This window comes from Amphiura filiformis, chromosome 11 (genome assembly GCF_039555335.1).
Source record: "Amphiura filiformis chromosome 11, Afil_fr2py, whole genome shotgun sequence".
NCBI classification, from domain to species: Eukaryota; Metazoa; Echinodermata; class Ophiuroidea; order Amphilepidida; family Amphiuridae; genus Amphiura; species Amphiura filiformis.
Window position 1 is genome coordinate 35,776,325 of NC_092638.1, and position 21,252 is coordinate 35,797,576.

General features: G+C 36.3%; 1 long non-coding RNA gene across 1 annotated transcript; it reads right to left on the reverse strand.

Annotated features, from left to right (window-relative positions):
* Positions 1-9,460: 9,460 nt before the first annotated feature.
* On the reverse strand, positions 9,461-19,651 carry LOC140164788 (uncharacterized). The gene is made up of 3 exons (XR_011860579.1): positions 19,240-19,651; positions 13,277-13,415; positions 9,461-9,510 (listed from the first exon to the last, which is right to left on the reverse strand). It is a non-coding gene; the product is annotated as an uncharacterized lncRNA (long non-coding RNA).
* Positions 19,652-21,252: the final 1,601 nt, after the last annotated feature.

Sequence of the window (21,252 nt, forward strand, 5' to 3'; positions counted from 1 at the left end):
GCTTATTATAATAATGTAATATAATTTTGTAAATAATTATGCAGTGAATAGCATCAAGGCGGCTGCAGCATGCAGCTAGCGAGCGGAATTCTAACAGCGCAGCAACTATAATATGTTATACCTTGAGTCTATTTTGAGTTGATTCACTCCTTCACTCAGTAAGCAGGCCTAGAGGATTGTGCTGTAATATTTTATACTATACTTGCTGTCAATTAAGAAAAAAATACAAACAATCATACAGATGAAAATTAATTCTATGACTATGAACACCTGATATTACATGCCCCACCATAATATTCCTTTCTTGATGAAGGTGTAAGTACAGCAGAAGTAACAGCCATAAGTACGGTGACCTCAATGACCCTGCACACGCACACACGTAAATATCGTCAGCATGTACAATATTCGGTATTTACCTTTTTCACCCTTACTCCCTCTGATGGGGTCAGTCCATTTCATCCATTGAACCAGGAAACAGAACAGAAGCAGCTCGTAAAATTACCGATACTATAGTATACCAGTATTCTCGACTACATTAAAATACAGATTTACCAATTTAAAAGCTTTATAAGTCCAAAAATGTATTCGTTATTTAATACCGATGGCCCGAGATAACTTAGCGCTGTCAAAATTGTGAAACATTATCGGTAAAAACAACAACTTCAGCCAAACGCACACATATGTAAACCTAACGCACACACAGTAAGAACCATTGCATCGGCCAGATAAAGATGTCGACAGTGTTACAAAACTGTCGTGTTTTCTCTAAAAACTGCCATTTAAATCTAATTTTATCTTGAAAATTCCAACCTCAAAATGCCGATTTACCGGTCAGAATTGGTCAAATAATAAGGGCTATTTTCAAAATTGAATAACTTTGGAAAGAAAAACTCAATCGCTACGAATTTTTTTTTACCTTTCAGCTTAAGATGGCTGCTGTTGTTTGTAAGGTCAATACGCATGCGTACCCCTGCAGATTACACGATAGACTTCAACAAAGTCTTGCACCGTTCAATATGGTTTGCAACGGAAAATTCACAGAAAAATCATGAATATTAATTAGTCATGACGTCACGCGCGTCATGTGAATTGCTGCGTTCTGATTGGCTGATGGTCACTCCCATTCACAAATGTTTTTATAGTGGAAGTTATCGATGTGTATCGGGTACAAAGCGTTATTTTAAAAAAGGGGGTCATTGGGTACAAACAAAATAAAAAAGGGGGTCATCGGGTACAATATTTTGAAAAAAGGGGTCATCGAGTATAAGATTTTTTTAAAAGGGTCATCGGGTAGAAAAAAAAAAAAAATGGAGCAAAATTTTGAAAATTTCGGCATAATTTTGAAAATATGGAAAAAAATTTGACAGTTTCGGCATTTTTTGTTGCACTTTGATGATGCTATTCTAGAAAAAGGGGTCATTGGGTAGCCGCAACCAAAAAAGGGGGTCATTGGGTAGCCGCAACTAAAAAAAAAAGGGGGTCATCGGGTATGGCTTTTAAAAAAAGGGGGTCATCGGGTATAGTCGACTTCAAAAGAGGGGGCCTATTGACAGGCACATACCGTCACTTCCAAAGTTGAGTGCCCACCCCGGGACATGAACTCTTGCAGTTATCTCAACTTTAACTTTACACACAATCCATGGCATAAAATAATGTGTACATTTCTGCACCCTTGGCCGGCATTACGTCCTGAAAGGATCCTACTGGGTATCGACGTAAACGTAAACCGGTGCTGCGTGCAAAAGCAGATACTTACGCAAAATATGATGTTTTGCATATGCAAAACTACATACTTTATAAAAGTATGTACTTTTGCATATGCAAAAACACATCATGAGTACTTACGAAAAACATGTAGTTTTGCATATGCAAAACTTCATACTTTACCGTACTTTACAGTACGATACAAAAATAGATGTTTTGTATAGAAAGCACACGGGCTGGCTATAGGGAATCAGGGCGCATACTACCAAAGCGGGAGCACGCCACTTAATAATGCGCCGTTACCATTCATTTCACGGAGCTTTTTGCAGGTAGCCGGGGGTATTCCAGGCAATTTGGTGTTTGAAACGATTCAAAACAGTCTCATCTCTCGCTTATATCCCTTCCAAACTGAGATTTGGCTACACATGTAATACTTTTCTCATTCCAATTTTACTAATTAGATTTGGCACGCTGTGTGAAAGACTACGGGTAAAAAACTATCGGGGCAAAAACGTTGGGGGTGCATAAACCACGATGATGTACTATTATAGGCCAAAGATACGTTTATTAATAAAGTAGGCCTTTATACCAAGTTGCATATGCAAAGCACACTTTTGGAAAAATATGTTAAATTTACATAGACCTAATCATGCAAAATGACATATCTTGCAATTTAGTACGATATATTAAGTTTTGGCATAATTAGGGGGAAAAGTGCTGCATAAACAGCCACCGGAAATGTAATGTACTATAAGACATAAGGTCTTATTATACATTTATTAATATATTATATTCTAAGTTGCATATAATATATGCAGATAGCACACTTTAAAAGTATGTAATTTTGCATATTCATGCAAAATGACATATTTTACAAAAGTACATGGTTTGGGCAAAAAACGGGGGGGTAAAATCGGTGTATAAACCCCAACAGAAATATAATGTGTAAGAAAGGTCTTATAATACGTTTATTATTATTATTATTAATATAGTATATACTAAGTTGCATTAGCAAAAGCACACACTTTTGGAAAAGTATGTAATTTTGTATAACCATGCAAAATGACATATTTTGCAAAAAGTAGCCCATGTGTTTTTGGCAAAAATGGGGGGGTATATATTAAGTTGCATAAGCAAAAGCACACACTTTTCACTTTTGGAAAAGTATGTAATTTTAGTATAACCACGCAAAATGACATATTTTGCAAAGGTATGTGGTTTTGGCAAAAACGGGGGGGGGGGGGGCATAAACCACCACCAGAAGTATAACTAGAAGGCTATATATTTGTACACAAATACGGCTATACCCGCATGTTATCGATTTACACAAACTTACAGTCCTTATTTGCTGAGGACTTAGGTTGCTGTTGTCAGTCTCTCTAATTCAGTGAAGCTATGCAATTTGATAGATTGAAATTCACAATATGCAATTTGATTAGGGGAAAGCTATTCCAGAGGGAGTATGTAAATTAAATGGAACAGCTATTTTGGAATCATTTCAGAGGAGTATGTAAATTAAATGGAACAGCCAAAGGTATGTTATTTGAATGGAACAGCCTTAACGCTTCACACGTGGTATTTCCAATTATCATCATCTATAATAATGCAATTTGATTAAGGGAAAGCTATTCCAGAAGTAGTATGTAAATTAAATGGAACAGCCATTTCAGAGGGAGTATGTAAATTAAATGGAACAGCCTATTTTGTGGCCAGTTCAGAGGGAGTATGTAAATTAAATAGAACAGCCAATGGGTATGTAATTTAACTGGAACAGCCTTAACGTTTCTGTCATCTATATTATTATAATTACGCTATTGTTTCTGTGAATGGGGTGGGGTGGGTGTTATTAACAATATAATTCTCAGGTGTAATCTGTGTACAAACTCTGAGCCCTGAAGCTGCTTTATTTGATGATAAACGGACGACCCTTTTAACATTTGGGGCCCTGGGCCCATAATATTTGACTTATGAGGCTCATGTACACATGTTGAAGTATAATTCTCAAGTGCTATCAGTAGACTTAAGCTGGGCACTGTAGCTGCTTTATTTACTGAGTAACGGCCGGCCCTATGTGTTAGCGTTTGGGGCCCTGGGGCCCATATTTTGTGACATATGGGTCTCGTATGTACATATAACAATATTTCTCAGGTGCAATCTGTGTACAAACTCTGAGCTTTAGAGCTGCTTTATTTGATGAAAAACGGCCGGCCCTTTGCTTTAACATTTGGGGCCCTGGGGCCCATAATATTTGACTTATGGGGCTCATGTGCATATGTTGAAATATAATTCTCAAGTGCTATCAGCAGACTCAAGCTGGACATTGTAGCTGCTTTATTTACTGAGTAACGGCCGGCCCTATGTTTTAGCGTTTGAGGCCCTGGGGCCCATATTATGTGACACGTGGGGTTCATGTATACATATAATAATATAATGCTGAAGACCTATTAGTGTACCAAATCTAAACCCTGTAGCTACTTTATTTACTGAGAAACGACGGGCCCTTTGTTTTAACATTTGGGCCTCTGGGGCCCTAGCCTAAACCATCTGGGGCCAAAATGGGCAAAAGGCACATTTACAACTTAGGGCCCATACATGTGCCACATATGAGCCCTAGTGCCCTTGTAGTGTTTTAGCTAGCCTTGTCAATCTGTTGCCCCTTATTTTAACATTTGGGGCCCTGGGGCCCATAATAATATATGACATGTGGGGCTCATGTATACTTGTATATATAGAGTACCCCTGGATCTATCAGTATACCAACTCAGGACCCTGAGGTTGCTTCATTTAATGAGAAACAGCATGCTTTGTATTTTTACATTTGGGCCCCTGGGGCCCGTGACCTTTGACCTCTGGGGCCAAGATGTGCAAAGGATAAATCTATGGGGTAGGGCCCATAAGTGTACCACATATGGGCCCTGGGGCCCTTGTAGATTTAGCGCTAGCCCTGTCAATCTGTTGCCCCTTATTTTAACATTTGGGGCCCTGGGGCCCATAATATATGACATATGGGGCTCATGTATACTTGTATATATAGAGTACCCCTGGGGCTATCAGTGTACCAACTCAGGGCCCTGAGGCTGCTTCATTTGATGAGAAACGGCATACTTTGTATTTTTACATTTGGGCCCCTGGGGCCCGTGACCTTTGACCTCTGGGGCCAAGATGGGCAAAGGATAAATCTACGGGGTAGGGCCCATAAGTGTACCACATATGGGTCCTGTGGACTTTGTAGTTTTAGCGCTAGCCTTGACAGAATGTTGTGTTTGATGGAGAAGGAAGAGGAGGAGAAGGAGAAGAAACCATAGAATGGCAATATACCCGTTCATGCTTCGCATGCGGGTATAATGTTCTATATGACATTAGGTCTTATATACATTCAATAATATAGAATATACTAAGTTGCATAAGCAAATGCACACACTTTTTGGAAAAGTATGTAATTTTGTATAACCATTATGACCCTGCAAAATGACATATTTTGAAAAAGTATGTAGTTTTTTTTTTTTTTTTTTTTTTTTTTTTTTTTTGGGGGAGGTGGCATAAACAACCGCCAGAAATACAATGTACTAAGACATTAGGTCTTGTACGTTTATTAATATAGTATATACTTAGTTGCATAAGCAAAAGCACACAATTTTGAAAAGTATGTAATTTTGCATAATCATGCAAAATGACATATTCTGCAAAAGTATGTGGTTTTGGCAAAATGGGGTAAAAAGCGGTGCATAAACCACCACCGAAAGCATAATGTACTGTAAGACATTGGGTCTTATATACGTTTATTAATATAGTATATACTAAGTTGTATAAGCAAAAGCACACACTTTTGGAAAAGTATGTAATTTTGCATGGTTTTGGCAAAAATGGGGTCTTATATATTCGTTTGTGTAAGCAAAAAGTTTAAAAGAATGAATCTGCCGTTTTTTTAGCCTAAACAAACACCAAATAAATCTGTGGGAGCTAATCCATAGTTGCACTTCTCACAAATTATGTTCCTTGTGCATTTTTCCACTTGAAAGATTTAAGCCAGCTATATTATTCATTTCTTTCAAAGCACTGACAAGTAGAACAGTATTCAAATAACCAGGAACTGGTAGCTTGTATGCTCTGCTGTAATGTTACTCATTGAATCACACAAGTAAACACTTCACAAATAACATTATGTTTTAATAACTTGTATTTCTCAAATCACTGTTGATCGACACAATGTGACAAAAAATCACAATAATACTTTGTTTCCCCTTGTATTTGGTAATGAAGTGACGTCCGTGATTTTACATGGCCCAAGATTATGTGTATTCACGAAGTGCCATTGTACATACAGGTAACACAACTTTTAACAGTTTCCCCTCATAAATGTTTTTTCAACCGATTATGTAATCATGGTAATTGTGGCATGTTGGGCATCTTCAGTGTTAAATAAAGGGTTCACAAAAAAATAACTCCCCCTAAAATTACAAAACACTTCTTTGCATAACTTGGCATGTATTTCGTTGATTTGAAAAATTTAAAACTGTGAATAAAGGAATCGTTTTTCTACCCTCCCAATGTTTTTTCTTTTAAAAATATTTTTGTTTTGGCCAAAAATAATCACATTTTCCAAAATTGATGCTTTTAGAAAAAGTTGCACTTTTCAACATACTCATTTATGTCAAAATTAGCTTCAACGAATCATTACTTTGCACTAAACGATGGTTACATGGGTGATTAAGGGATCAGAGACAGAAAGGTAAAGGAAATCAAAACAATTAAACATTGAAATCGAGAAAGTTTTGTACATTACATGTATGGGATGTTGAAAAGTGCAATTTTTTAAAGCATTATTTTTGAAAATGTGATTATTTTTACTAAAAAAAAGAAGGAATTTGAGAAGGGATAACTTTAGTAGGGTAGCAAAAAGATTGCTTTATTCACAGATTTATACATTTTTCAAATCAACAAAATGAATGTCAAGTTATGCTAAGAAATGTTTTGTAATTGATTTTACCATTTTTGACACACCGGCTCAAAAGCTTCTAGAAATACCCGTACATGTCAATAAATCATTGTTTTAAATTGCAAGATGATTGTATGGGTGACTGGGTTATCGTATACATAAAATGAAAGAACACAAAAACACCATTAAATCAATCAAAACATTGATATCGAGAATGTTTTGTACATTACATGTATAGGATGTGGAAAAGTGCAACTTTTTCTGAAAGCATCATTTTTGAAAATGTGATTATTTGTGGCCAAAACAAACAGATTTTTATTAAAAAGAACTTTGGGAGGGTAGGAAAATAATTCCTTTATTCACATGTTTTTAAATTTTTCAAATCAACGAAATGTATGTCAAGTTAAGCAAAGAAATGTTTTGTAATTTTAAGGGGGGGGGGGAGTTATTTTTTGTGAACCCTTTATGTAATGATGCTTCCCATGTTTCAGAGCAGTTAACAAAAATTTGAAAACTTGAGTTGCAATGGCATGAAATCAGAATGGATTTCCTTAAAACACTGAAGATGCACAACATGTTTTTTATATTATGCTTTTTCTGTCGGCTAAAACTACATTAATTTATTCAAAAGAAGTTGTATTATCTGTATGTGTGTATAATGTGTATACACTCTGTAGATTTGGGACAGCAGGTGCGATTCAACAGCAACGTGAGTCAAATATTGTTACCGAGTCGTCAAGGCCAAACACACCTTTCACCCAAATTCACTTCAGAGTGCACAAGAAAACACACTGTTTGAAAAGTTAACAGTATCTGAATAAATAAAAGTAAAACATGATAATCTTCTGATACATAAACATAAATAAATGTCCCGTTCTATAGCACTCTTTTACAAAATAAGATGTAGTCTGAACTTCCCAAGACTAATTTTAAACATTAACCTTTCATATTACACCACTTCCTGGGAATTTCCAAAATGATGTAATATCCACTTTACATTCTAGGGGATTCAGTACATAAATAGTCCTGACTTTGTTTACTGTGATTACACGGTAAAGGGAATTCTAACTTTCATGAAGTAGCTTTAAATTGTAAGATAAATGATCAAATTGAATTACTCAGTGCTGCAGTAATATGTTCTCAAGCAGAAGCAGATGTGTCTAAAGGTTTAAAAACCTATGCCTTGGAATGAATTGAATATATGAATACAAAAACCACCTAAGTCCATACTTAAACCAAATTGAGTTAAGCATGGGAAAGTGTTCCTTTACATAGGCCTGTTCTTTGTATGAAAGAACAACTCAAATTCATCCTCTGTGTCTATTGAGCATGTGAAAAATAGCATGTATGAAAGAATCACCCAATTCCATGATTTGAGTCTTGTAACACATTGATTAAAATCCAGTATGTATAAAAGTCCACTTGTAACACATTCATTGCTAGAGAGTGACTTTTGAAAAAAATGGGTTTAATAAAGGAAAGTGTGTGGTTTATATTACATGGCAGAATGCTTATCAACATTATACATACCTGTGCGCTTTATTTTGTATTATCTTACTAGTGGTAATCTCATTCTAACATTGTTGTCTTTGTATATGATTCAAACAACCACCTAAGTCCAAAATTTAAAATGAACCCCACGAAGTCCCTGAAATGCTAATCGTCATACCTAATACAGGTTAATCCACTCATTTGCACGTAAAACTTACCATATTGACCAGGTAAATCTAACTGAAGGAATTAAAATGATACACAGGTTTTTCTCTCAAAATCACTTCCCATGGACTTAGGTGGCTTTTGTATTCATGTATTCAATTGGATAATGTGACATGTTGTATACATACGCAAAATAACATTGCATAGCTTGAGACGTTTCCAAAACTAAGGAAATGATAATTGATTTTAGGACGTCAAGTACAACTCCAAACCCTAGTGGTGAAGGGTAGTAATGTGGAGCATGTGTCCTCATATAAATATCTTGGCACTATGATTGAGGGAGGGCGAGTTAGCGCAGCGGTAGTTCCCTCGCTTTGCACCACTGAGGTCCCGGGTTCAAACCCCGGCGCGGCCCAAGGATATGGTGAAGATGAGCATATTGGGCATGCAAACATTATACAGGGGTAGAGAGGCGACCATTTCCAATAAGCCCTTAAAAGTGTTCGAATAATTATTTCTAAGATTGTAGTTTTTTATGTGATAATCAGACAAAGCAGAAGGACATCGACACCGCTGAAGTAATTTGCTGAATAGTATAATAAAGTATTACTTGACTTGTCTGGACTTGACTTGGCTAATCATCAGCATTGAAATAGGGCCAGTCAGCAGGCCATTGGCCTGTAACTTTTTGGCCTGGCCGGTAACTTTTCTGACTGGCATCTAGTTGCGCCCGGCTGGCCGGTAACCTTTAAGGTCAAGCCCGGCTGGCCTGTAACTTTTTGAGGCATATTTGAACACTGCTAATCATTCACAAAATCTTAAGAAAGGTTATATTATAGTTCACATTATTTGCCAAATATAGTTTCCATATGTTTTAAGAACATGCTTCTCATTCTAATAAGGTAGGGATTTGACTTGAATTTATAGCCACATTGTCAGCTTTACAATGAGTTCTGCTAACACTGGTAATATGAAATGACCACTCACTGAAACAAATCCATGTAAATGTGCTGGTCTTAAAAGCCTTTCATTTCTAAATAGATAAAGTGAATGTATTTGTTCATCATATTTATGCAGCTTGTATCATTCATTTTATACGCATATCTGTGGATGTTGACGATTGAGAAAGTTTCCCTCTGCTAACATGACTGACTGTGTCGCTATGGATGTTGTCACTTGTTCCCTTGTAGCATCAACGAGGGCATCAAATGATTCTATGGATAAAAAGAGTCACAGAAAGAGAAGATAGTAAGAAATACATACATTTGTACAATTGACTGTGGATACTCATGAATGTGTTATTAGCATTTTGGAACAGTTATAATTAATGTAACTTTATTTCCTGATCTGCTTGTACTGCATGTTAGCCACACTCCAGCAATAGTGGAATTCCTTTCTTTTGTTTGAATAAACATAGTTCAAAAGCATTTGGAACCGGGTTGCTTTTGTATTACATTCACCTAGTTTTTCGAAAATGGCACATGGACACTTAAAATGACATGCATAAGAATATTTGTGTTATGATCTGGATAATATTGTTTACAGAATTGCTAATATAACTGGAATAAGAATAATACAATAATTTCAAGGCTTTATTGGACAAAGCAACTTCAAATAGTGCAATAGGGGTGACCGAGCAGTGTTTGCCCTTTTTTCTGACTAGTCTAGGGATGTCAATTTTAAGGTTAGAAGGGACCTGACTGAGCCATATGAAAGCCATGTGTCTTGGCTACATACAAACCTAATCTCAGGACTGCAAGCCTTACAATAGTAAAGGAGACAAACAAATTTGTGAAGCGGGGCAGGGTCACCCATATGCATATGGTGGGCTCAGTGGGGCCATAAAAAGTTAAAAATACTGCATATAACAATAACTATAAAACAAACGTTTAGTAAAGGGTAAATTGGGCAGTCATTTACTTCCGGGAATCCATATTAAATAAATTGGAAGAGAATAATGTACGCTAAGTCCAAAATGAGCTAAAACTTTATTTACAGCTTCGGGGTATTATGGTTTAGAACATGAAATAGTGCAATGAGATTTCAGTTTACATGCACTACAATCGTGCAAATCATGTTACAGTTGTCATATTTGGCAGATGAATAGTATTTATGGCCACGCTGCTTTTGAACTCGCCACCCAAAAAATGGTGGTTTTGTTACGCTTTTCCAAATTGAGACTCCTTCAAATTGTTATATCTCTGCTTAAACAGGTATTGAAGTGTGTTTGGTGTCATGTTGTAGCTAAATGTGTGCCCTAACAGACCTCCAAAAGAGAATAATATTATTGTTTATCAGCTAAGATAGTGGAGTTAGAGTTGTTTGAGTTCAGAATGACCGAGGTGGGGGATGAGGCGGTGGCGGATGAGGCGGTGGCGGTATTTGCAAAGTCTATGGGAAATAAAGATTTTGTGTGTGCGTGTTGAATCAACTGATCATATCTTTGCATCCATATGGGCTACAGACATGGTTAAGAGCTCTTTTGAAAAATTATTTATTCTGCTAATTGTTTTTAATAATTTTGAACTCTTTATGATTGGTTTAGTCTATGAAATGCAAACTTTTATGTGCAAAACTACCTGTTTTCATACTAAACACTGTAGTAAGCAATGCGGATGTCTTCAAAATCTAAAAGTTGCCCTAAATTTTTAATTACTTATCCTATCATAGTCATAGTTTACATTTTCTGAGAGGAAATTTGATGAGGAATCTAATTATGGACTTACTTTTTTTTGTATGGGTTAGGGTAAAATGTTTCAGTTCAAAATATGTTGAATTGTAAAAAATTTGAACATATTTTGGGACACCCTGTATTCCAAGATTACCAAACAGCTGTGATTTGTTTTCTACCAAAGTCATGACGCTCCTCCGAACCTCTAACCAAATCAATGTTGTTTACTTTCAGTTTATAACTGCAAGTTAGTAATAAGCAATACATTAAGTGACCCATTTTTATTTGGATTTTTTTTATTCCACCCTGTATAACTTCAAGGTCACCCTGTACAATGAGTTGAAATGTGTATATTTAAATTGCTTTTGCCTCCAGCTTTCCAAAAATGTATACTTTTGCTAGTTTAGGGTTGATAGCTTTGGAGATATTCTAATTTGAATTCTAATTTCAAAATGCATTCAAATTCAATGCATTTTGAAATCATTAATAGACTATGACATGAATACAAATTATCAATTTTCATATTAAAAATACAAAACATCTTGAATTTTTTTTTTTTTTTTTTTAGGTCAACCATGAATGATCCTACCATTTAGGTCTAGGTCCAGGGACACTACAAAACCGAAAAAATAAAAAACTTAAAATTTTTTTGAATTGAGTATAGTCCCACCCCCAATTTTGAAAAATGTTCACCCAAAACGGGGTGGGACTATACTGGCATCAGTACGGGTAATTAAAATTTTACAGCAACTTTTAGATTTTGAAGACACCCTACAGTGTTTGATATGAAAACGGGTAGTTTTGTATGGAAAGGTTTGTATTTTCTAGACTAAACCAATAAGTAGAATTGTTTAGCTGTAAGTTCATGAGTCTTTTAGATACTAAATAGAGTAAAAATCCAATTTACAGTCTTTACAGAAGCAGATTATGCACTAAAAATATCAATCCCATAGAGTTTGTGTGTGCCACATCCCCACCTCCACATCCCCCACCTCCGCCACTCTGCCCATTCTGAATTCTATGAAGCAGTGTCAGTATTAAAAGGCTAACAGAATTCTTTTTACTGGGTTGAAAGTGCATTTTATTTAGCAATAAAATGAGACCACAAGCGTGACAATAACTTCTTGCTTGGCAGAGATATCATCATTTAATTTGACATTGCCACCTTTTTTTGAGTGGCGAGTTCAAGACGCACGACCACACATCAACACGGTGATTTTGCTGTTCACTCATGGAGATCGAACGATTTAACGGCCATCGCAGAGCGTGTACCCACAAGATGTCAGCATTCAACACCACACTGATTATCTCTATTTTATATGCAAAATCTCAACATGAACTGTGAAAAGGTCTAGTGTAGGTTCATATGGCAAAGCCCCAAGAAGTTAGAGAATTAACTGAAATTGCAGGGCAAAAATGCAACCTGGAATTATAGAAATGGATACAAATAAACCTGATTGGTGGGGTCCAGGGAGGCATTTATATTTAATACAAAGACCTTCAGCAAAAAATATTCCAAATATGAAAATATAGGGATTATAGGGCTTTTTTAAACTTTCTAGGGAAATATAGGAAAATCTTAAAAATATAGGAAATATAGGACCGCTTGCAGCCCTGCTCATAGAGCTAAACTGCTCAAATAAAGAAAGTCCATGAGTCATACAACCCATCCTACACCAAAAACCTGATCTTGTTATGACAATTTGATTGATACGGTCGTATGCAGAATCTTGTTAGCTCCAATTTGATACCCAATTTGCTACCAAACACTCAAAAGTGACAAAGGTTGATACCAGTTTATGGCATTTGGTGCATTTTCAAAAGTTGCAAATCAAAAGCGAAGCATGCGGTCGAAATGGCTTAGCGTGGCAATATGGTCAACCTTGCTTGCCCACGATGGGCCCCTGTCGACTATCCCAAATGCGCGCTTTATTCAATTGTCAGTTTAAAACGCATGGATGGCTACAGTGATTTACTGATGAATACTAGAGCACGATGTGATCGATATGACCTAGCGGTTGTTTGGGCTATGTCAATATGTCAATGGTCGTGTTTCTGCCATTCACCTCTACAGGTTCGCGTGGTCTGTTTTTAATTTGCAACTTTTGAAAATGCACCAAATTTCATATACTGCTATCAATCTCTATGAATTTAGAGATTTCGTAGCAAATTTGGTACCAAATTGCAGCTAACAAGATTCTGCACACGACCTTATCAATCAAATTGTCATAACAAGATTAGGGTTTGGTGTAGGACGGGTTACATGACTCGGACTTTCTTTATTTGAGGTGTTTAGATGAACACCTTACCTGAGCCAAACACCTGTAAAATGTACAACATTGTCTGATTGCAGCTCTTGTGGGGTTCGCAGAGAGAACAGAAAAGTATTTTTGCAACTGTTACAGCACTCTTGTTGTAATCTCCTTTCACATATTTAGCAAGCAAAATCTGGAAAAGAAAAAAAAATAGGTTGAAGAAGAACTTCTCATATATTTATGTTACCATCCACAGTTTGTAGTCTTCCATTCATTTTTTTTGCCTTTAACTATATTCATACATGTTTGATTTTATCTCTGAGCAGCAGCGGACTGTTTGATTTGCCTAGCTATAGGATAGGAGTTTCTCTCTGTAAACCTGTTGACTCCATATTAGAATTTTTGGCCTCGAGCGCGCTCCACACATATGTGGAGCTTGTGTTATCATCCAAATGGTTGTTTGTTTTGGCTTGTCCGGGCGGAAGCAAAACCATTAATCTACTCTGCAGCTTAAACTTCAAACTTGGTATGGTGATAGGACATAGTGGTCTAATCTGCTGTATTATAGTTCTATGTCATGTTTTATTTGCATATTTATGAATATTAATAAGCTAATTTGCATATTTTGCCTACATTTTCATAAATCTACTCAGCAGCTTTTATTGCATATTTTACCCACATTTTCATTAATAATCCACTCTGCAGATTTAACACAACATCGCAACAACCAATCAACTTCATTCTTGGTATATTGCGATAGTATACATGCATGGTGGCCCGATGTGCTGTATAGTTTTGCATCATATACTATTGGCATATTTATGAATATAAACCCTAATGCTAAATATGGGTTTTGGCTATCAGAAATTAAAGGAGAAGAGGAATGAAAAAAGGAGAAGATGAACAAATTTTTCACTTGGCAACCTGGGATTCGAACCTTAGACACCCACTTGTAGCTACGGTGGTGTCACTGGCCCATCAGCCATTGATTCCCTGGGTATGACAATGCATACATGTGCAGTGGTTTTCTTTGTAAGATTTTATAGAGTTAAGCATGCCCCAATGAAGGAAAATGTAGGCCTACTAACCCTAACGCTAATCATGGGTTTTGGCTATCGGAAAGGAATATGCCTATTTTGTATTAAAAGTATGTACTTTTGCACACTTATGCAAAACCACATACTTTTGGAAAAGTAATTGTACATACATGTATATCGTATAATAAAAACCCCTTTAAAAGGGCTTTGCTCAGGCATGATTGGAACACATGGTTGTGCAATGTAGGTCGTTGGTGTTGAATAATGTCGCGTTTCTTATAATTAGGGCTAATGATATTGTTTTATATGTAGGCCTACATAAGATTAAGATATCAGATTGTGAAGATCCTAAGCATTTTGATTAAAAGGGTAAATACGTTCCTCTAGGTGATTAGCTCTTCAATATTTAGAGACTGCATATCTACTAATGTAGAGTCTGTTGGGATATGTATATAGGATATGATGTGTGATAGATAATGATAAGGTTTCTTATGATTTGGATGATTCATAAATAGTTTTAGGAAATACAGTAAAATTTTAACGGTCCAGAAGGCTGATTATAGCATTGTCCAAAATGATAAGAATATCCCTTAGTCTGTTTTTGGTATTTTTGTTTTGTTTTTGGTAGGGAAGTGCAAAATTATGATTAAGCTGGAGGGATCATGAAATAACCAAAAACTTGTATAATTTAATACAAACTCAATTAAAATTGTATGAAAACAACAAGGCTTTAATTAAAGATGATTTCCTTCAAATTTTAAATTTGTTTTATACTCAAAATGCTGAAATACTGCTAGTAATAATTATCGGAAGGGTTTCTGTCCATTTTGAGCTGAAATAACAAGGTAAAATGAAAGAAACCCTGCTGGTTAGTTATTTTGGCCATTTAACACGCAGTTCTATAGGAGGACATAATGTCACAATTCTTTGAATTATATAAATGACATTATGTCAAACTTTGTTCTGTTGACCTACAAACACAACCAATTTGGCTGATTCCATTTAGGTGCAAGTTGTGACATGTGTAAACATTACAAATATGCCAAAAAAAAGTCAGGTTTGAAAAATATTAACCAATTTCATATTACATGTATAAGATGGTACATTGTGGCTTTAACATCAGAACTTACCATAGTCTTTAGAATAAATCAAAAGGCAATGTGTTATTTTAGAAAATATTGAATTAGAATACAGTTAGCTTAGAATATGTATGAATATAATATCTAGAAGACATTTTGATGATATTCATTATGCACTGGACTTCAACTTGAAAGAGGGTTAAAGCAGGGATATGAGGTAAAAGTTAAAGGTTTAAAACTGGATCTATTAAAATGCTGAAAACCTCATTAGTGCCACTTTCAACTAGAGAGTAAAAGTAAAAGTTGAAGGTAATAATGAAACTAAACCTATTCAGGTAATGCATCAAAATACTGTGTGCAATGTAATGGAGAAGGTAAACATTTGGCCTTAAAATTCAATGTTGTTAATAATGTTGTTAAATGCTGGACTGATTATATCAAATCCATACCCTGGTCAGAACAAGCCTTCTTACCTCTCAATGCAAATTTAAGTAAGAAGTTCATGGGTATTTGGTATTGTACATTGTATTGGCCATGTACACTGACCTAGCTGGCAAACAAAATCTGATAAGTTCATGAGCAGTATGTAATTTACTAACTTGAACTTCCAGACCACTATCAATCTGTCAACACCTATGATTAATATCATCCCCAGGTTAAAAACCCCCTTCACTATGGGCTACAGAACACAGTTTTATAAATAATTTCATGGGAAATGAGGCTAATATTCTATGTCCACCTCAAGTTAGATATCTCACTGCTGCATATATATTATGAACTATGTCATAGGGAGTGAGGTTAATTTAGTAGCTAGCATTTATAGTCTGCATTTCCATTACCAGGCATTATCCTATCAAATATTATACTATAAAATATTTCTAGTGAAGACAAAGCAAAAGCATTTGCAGAAGAAGCCTGACTTGGAGCTACTTAGGTTCAAAGGTCAAGGTCTAAACTGAATGTATATATTCACTCAGGTGTACCTGAGCAAAAAATATGAAATAAATACAGGCTAGTAGTGAGTACATTGTACATCAAACTGTACATGGTTTTGTATGCAGATATAAGGCAGTTTTGAATACTTTGCACAGTATGCATTTTTGAATAGATTGCATGTGGTGTGGCTATATAGAAGAACGACTACAGGTGCACTTAGCATTACTGATATGCTTCGCCCCCGGGGCTTCGCCTTCGTGACCTGAACTGAGTTACTTGTGAACTGTGGAATCTTCAAATTGGCACATAGTTACGCTTTCGATGCTAGAGTCCATTGCCATCGTGTTTTTGGTTGATGCATTGATTTGTACCGTAATTAATATTCATAAAACAGCATTCAAGCTTTGACTATACGCTTGGCAGCCAGAATGGTGGAAACTTAAGTGAAAGATATCCTAATTAAAAAGGAACATTTTCTAGGGTGAAATTTTGTGTAGAAACTGAATCTGACATAAACATTTTTTATCAACTTGAAAATTTTCCCCATAACACTGTACAGGCATATTTCTGCCTGAAGTCCCAAAATTTGAGCGAAAATTGGTGCAAAAAAAAAAAGTCCTTCAAAATGGGGATACTCAGCCCTGGCTAAACAAAAAAAAACTAGCATGTATTTTTGCATAAACCGTATAAATTTGTTCCAATAAGCTCCCATGCCCCAATAAGCACCCACCTACATGTAGGGTATTTTCAATTAAGGGTAACATTACATGTAATGTTGAAGTGACAGTTAGACGTCAAGTCGTCAATACAGTGAAATAGTTGGAGGACTACAAGTCTAGTGTAAACTTGCAATGCATTTTCTGCACCAGAAAAGCTACTAGAACGTCTCAGGACCTATAACATACGTAATTGCCTCTAATAAACGCCTTGTAAAAGATTACATGTAGGTAAACCAGGTTAAAAATAACTGTCCACCCAAAATGACTTTGTTAAGTGCCCTGGGTGCTTATACGGTACATGTATGTAGAAATTGCATTATATGGCGTATAAGCCTATATATATTATGAATTTTGCAAAAGTACTGTATACTTTTGCATACATATGCAAAACCACATACTTTTGCCAAAGTCCGGGTATGTATTAAATACTATGTACATTGTAGTTTTGCACACAGCACATGAGGTAGTTTTCAGTCAATAATGACATAATATACAAATGTATATACTTGAATTATACAAAGTACCGTATGCATTTTTGCATATACCGTAACCACACGAGTATAAGCCCACCCCCCTATATGGCAGATTTCACTTAAAAAATGGGGTGGGCTTATACCTGGTGGTTACTGTATGTAAAATTGCATGCAGGAGAACGACTACGTACACACATGGAAGTATGTTGCAAAAGTATGTAGGCCTACTTTTATGTACATAAATTTTGTAAATTGTATACAAAAACACATATCGTACTTTTGGAATTTAGTAAAAGTATGTACTTCTTCCCATGTATGTCAAAGCGGACACCCTCACGAAATCCCTATTGGTTTGTACAGGGCCTTTCAGTTCAAGAAAATTTTCTCAGCACAGAAAATACCAATTAATTTAGTATGGTAATTTATTTAAAAGTTGATTTCCTGATAAGAAATCGAGCTTAAAATTATTTCATCAAGAGTATTTATTTGTTGCATGTTTTGTGATTTCCCCATTGAGTGCAACGGTAAGTGTCCCCTTTGTGTCACACTAGGGGCAAGATGGAATAGCCCAATCATGGCAAAAGTGACATCATGTTGACCGACAGAATCGCTTAATAAGTGCAATGGATGGAACAACCCTGACCGAGAGAATTGGCTATTTTGAACTGTCGCTTAGTACAATGTACATGTACATGGCATTCATGCTTAGATTTCAAATGCATGGTCTCGTAAAGTTTTTGTCAGAGAAGAATTAGGGGTTCATTCATGAAATTGAGGGCCCGCATGATTGATTGTTTATGCCTGAGGCATATGAATAAGCCCCTTTCATACATTCCCAAACATTCAGTGATTGTTTTTCATCAAATAATAACAAAAAATAAGATGTAAGATTCTTAACGCGATTTTCTTGCATTCTTTTCTATTATACCGAAATCATCACGCTGAAGTAGCCGGGCATGAATTAGGGGTTCATTCATATATTTTCATGACTAAATGGTTTTTAGGCATGAAAATATATGAATGAACCCAGTTCATACATACCAGTACATTTTGTGATTCTTATTTCATAAAAATAATAACAAAAACGTACATAAGCAACATTACCGTATATCAAAAATCATGATTTTCCTTATTTTTCCTACCTGGCGATCGCACATCCGGGACACCAATCACGCTACTGCGTTACATAGTGTGAATGTATGAACGCTGAATATGCCCGGCTCTTGACCAATCAGCGCTGCTGTTATATAGCACAAATGTATGAATGTCACTTGTTTACATTTTGAGAGCGTGTGCACAGTCTTGAGTACATGTATTTACGGAGGTGGGGTACTGATTGGCTGAATCGTATCAACAGACAGATAATCTGATTAGCTGATTGTGCATCATATCGTTACTCATTGCAGATCGGCGCCTTGAAGTGAACACAAAGTTCGCGACGTCGACCATTAACAGGGCGCTCGCACCAATCTGAGCAAGGTATTGCCGTTGACGTTGTTTTCTGAAATCCAGTGTAGCCTCGAATGTGAAGCTCATCGGTCACTGCGGTGCACAAATTTGTGACTTGACTTCTCGAGCAAGGATACATTTTCAATTGAATGAACACTGACACAGCCTCGTCAGCCTGACATAGTGTGACAATTGTGTAATGTCGAGCCATACGATGGGTGTACTGTACATGTACATAGCTGTACACAATGTACCATGTCATGCATTGCATGACATGATACTGAGCTTAAAATAGCTAATTTGCAAAGAAACTCAAACGCTTACCTGGCTAGGAATGCATCAACCACACCAATTACTTCTCTGGCTTGACTGTAATAGATTCTCAAAAATTTTGAGAAAATGAAATGTTTTCGAGCGTAATAGCGACACCGTCGTGTGGAAATTTTTCATCATTGCGAAGGGAGACAAGCTGTGTGATGATAAAGAGAACACACCACAAAAACCTTCTTCGCATTGATTTTATACACGCAAAGTTATGAAAGTAGAGTTCACGTTTATGTGCAAAAGTAGATATTTTCCCAGTTTTAAAGTATAAATTATGTATATCATCTTAGAGAAGAACATTTTGCATACCATGGTATGCATTAGCTTTAACATTGCTCGGCTACTTGTTGAGAAAATCAGCGATACATAAAAAGACCGATTTGACGACTGCTAACTACATTTTTCCCTTGTGTATTCATGCATGAGATAGTCTTAAATATTGCCCGAATATTCCGTTTCTTTTTAACCTGTGTGACATTCACAATAAGAAATTGTATTTAAACACGATTTTGAACACTAAAATTGCTAATATTATATCAATTTGTCACATTTTGAATGTAAAGATGGCACTATATGACTGATAAACTTGGGCAGAAGCTGGCAGAAGTCTGATTTAGTGGTATAAGCCCTTGAATTAAAATGACCACGTGGTGATACATAACTGGGTGGGATATTTCCTAAAAATTGCAAAAATTCTTAAAATTATTTGCGAACCATAAAAGGTTAATCAAAATTGTTAGGATATAATGCAATATATTTCTTAATTCACATTTGATTCACAAGTTGACAAATATTTTTATAGTTACGAACACGTAATTTATCACCAAACTCGATACAAAAAGTCTATGCAAAACATCATACTTTAAAAGTATGTCGATAATTATGCTATACCGGACTGGAAATGGAAAGTCACCATTGCAATCCACGCAATGATTGCCAATGTAATGGTTTGCATGCATGACAGCTCGACAGTGCATGCATGTTGCGTGTGTTGCATACGAAAATTGTCAGTTGCCGGTTCGCTTTCTGCAGTGATTTGGCGACCTTTTATGGGCAAAATCTCTCAAAATCAAAGAGTTGCGGTGTGCCCATTATGATCTAAGTCCGAAAATCTTTACATACACGAAGTTTTAAGTCATGAACATCAGGCAATGTTGACTTTTTTTGGAATTTAAAAACTGTGTTTTCCGATGACAAAATGGCGGCGTTTTTACCAAAGTTTTTCCGATCCCAATGAGGTAGAAAGGATAGAGTGCCCTGCTCGCCGAATCTGTGAAGCAGGTTTGGGTCCCGGTTTGGGTGCTGTATAGATCACAAAGTTGAACAAATCATGTATTAAAACGCATTAAATTTCCCAGTATACCATTGTCTTTATCAAAAAAGTGCTAAATTATAAAGGCAAACACGCCTGAATCTGGTATTTCACCCTATTTCATCAGTGTTGCCACGCTAAACAACTCTACCACTTTACGAAATTTCGCCTTCAGTCGCCGTTCCTGTAGCGCTGCATGGCAACGGGCGAATGAACTAGATTTAGGAGCGTGCTTGCCTTTATTATTCAGCAATTTTTTGATAAAAAAATGGTACACAGTAAAGTTGAATATGCTAAAACAAGTAATTTATTTAATTTTATTAATCCATACATGCTAGAGTAAATTCAGTTTCCATTTTAGTTGTATTTGATGCTGATTTTGTTAGGTCCCTTCATTTCACAATGGCTTATTCAGTGTGTGATTGTCAATGAAACGGCAACGTACCAGCTCGAGCTCAGCGATCTATGTTTTTCTACGTCATTGTCCGATCCAGACCGGCCTGGCAAAATCTAGCCTGAATCCTTCTGGCCTCTAATGGCGGCGCCTTTGTGGAGCGGCCGTGCGTGAGTATTAGAGGACTGGAGGATCGAGTCTAGCTCTATGCGCTATATTTTTGTCAGTCTCCGAACCGGCACAGAGAAGCGGCCGTGCGCATAGGTTAGGAGACTGACGGATTTAGCCTATGGAAAGTCAAGCGCTC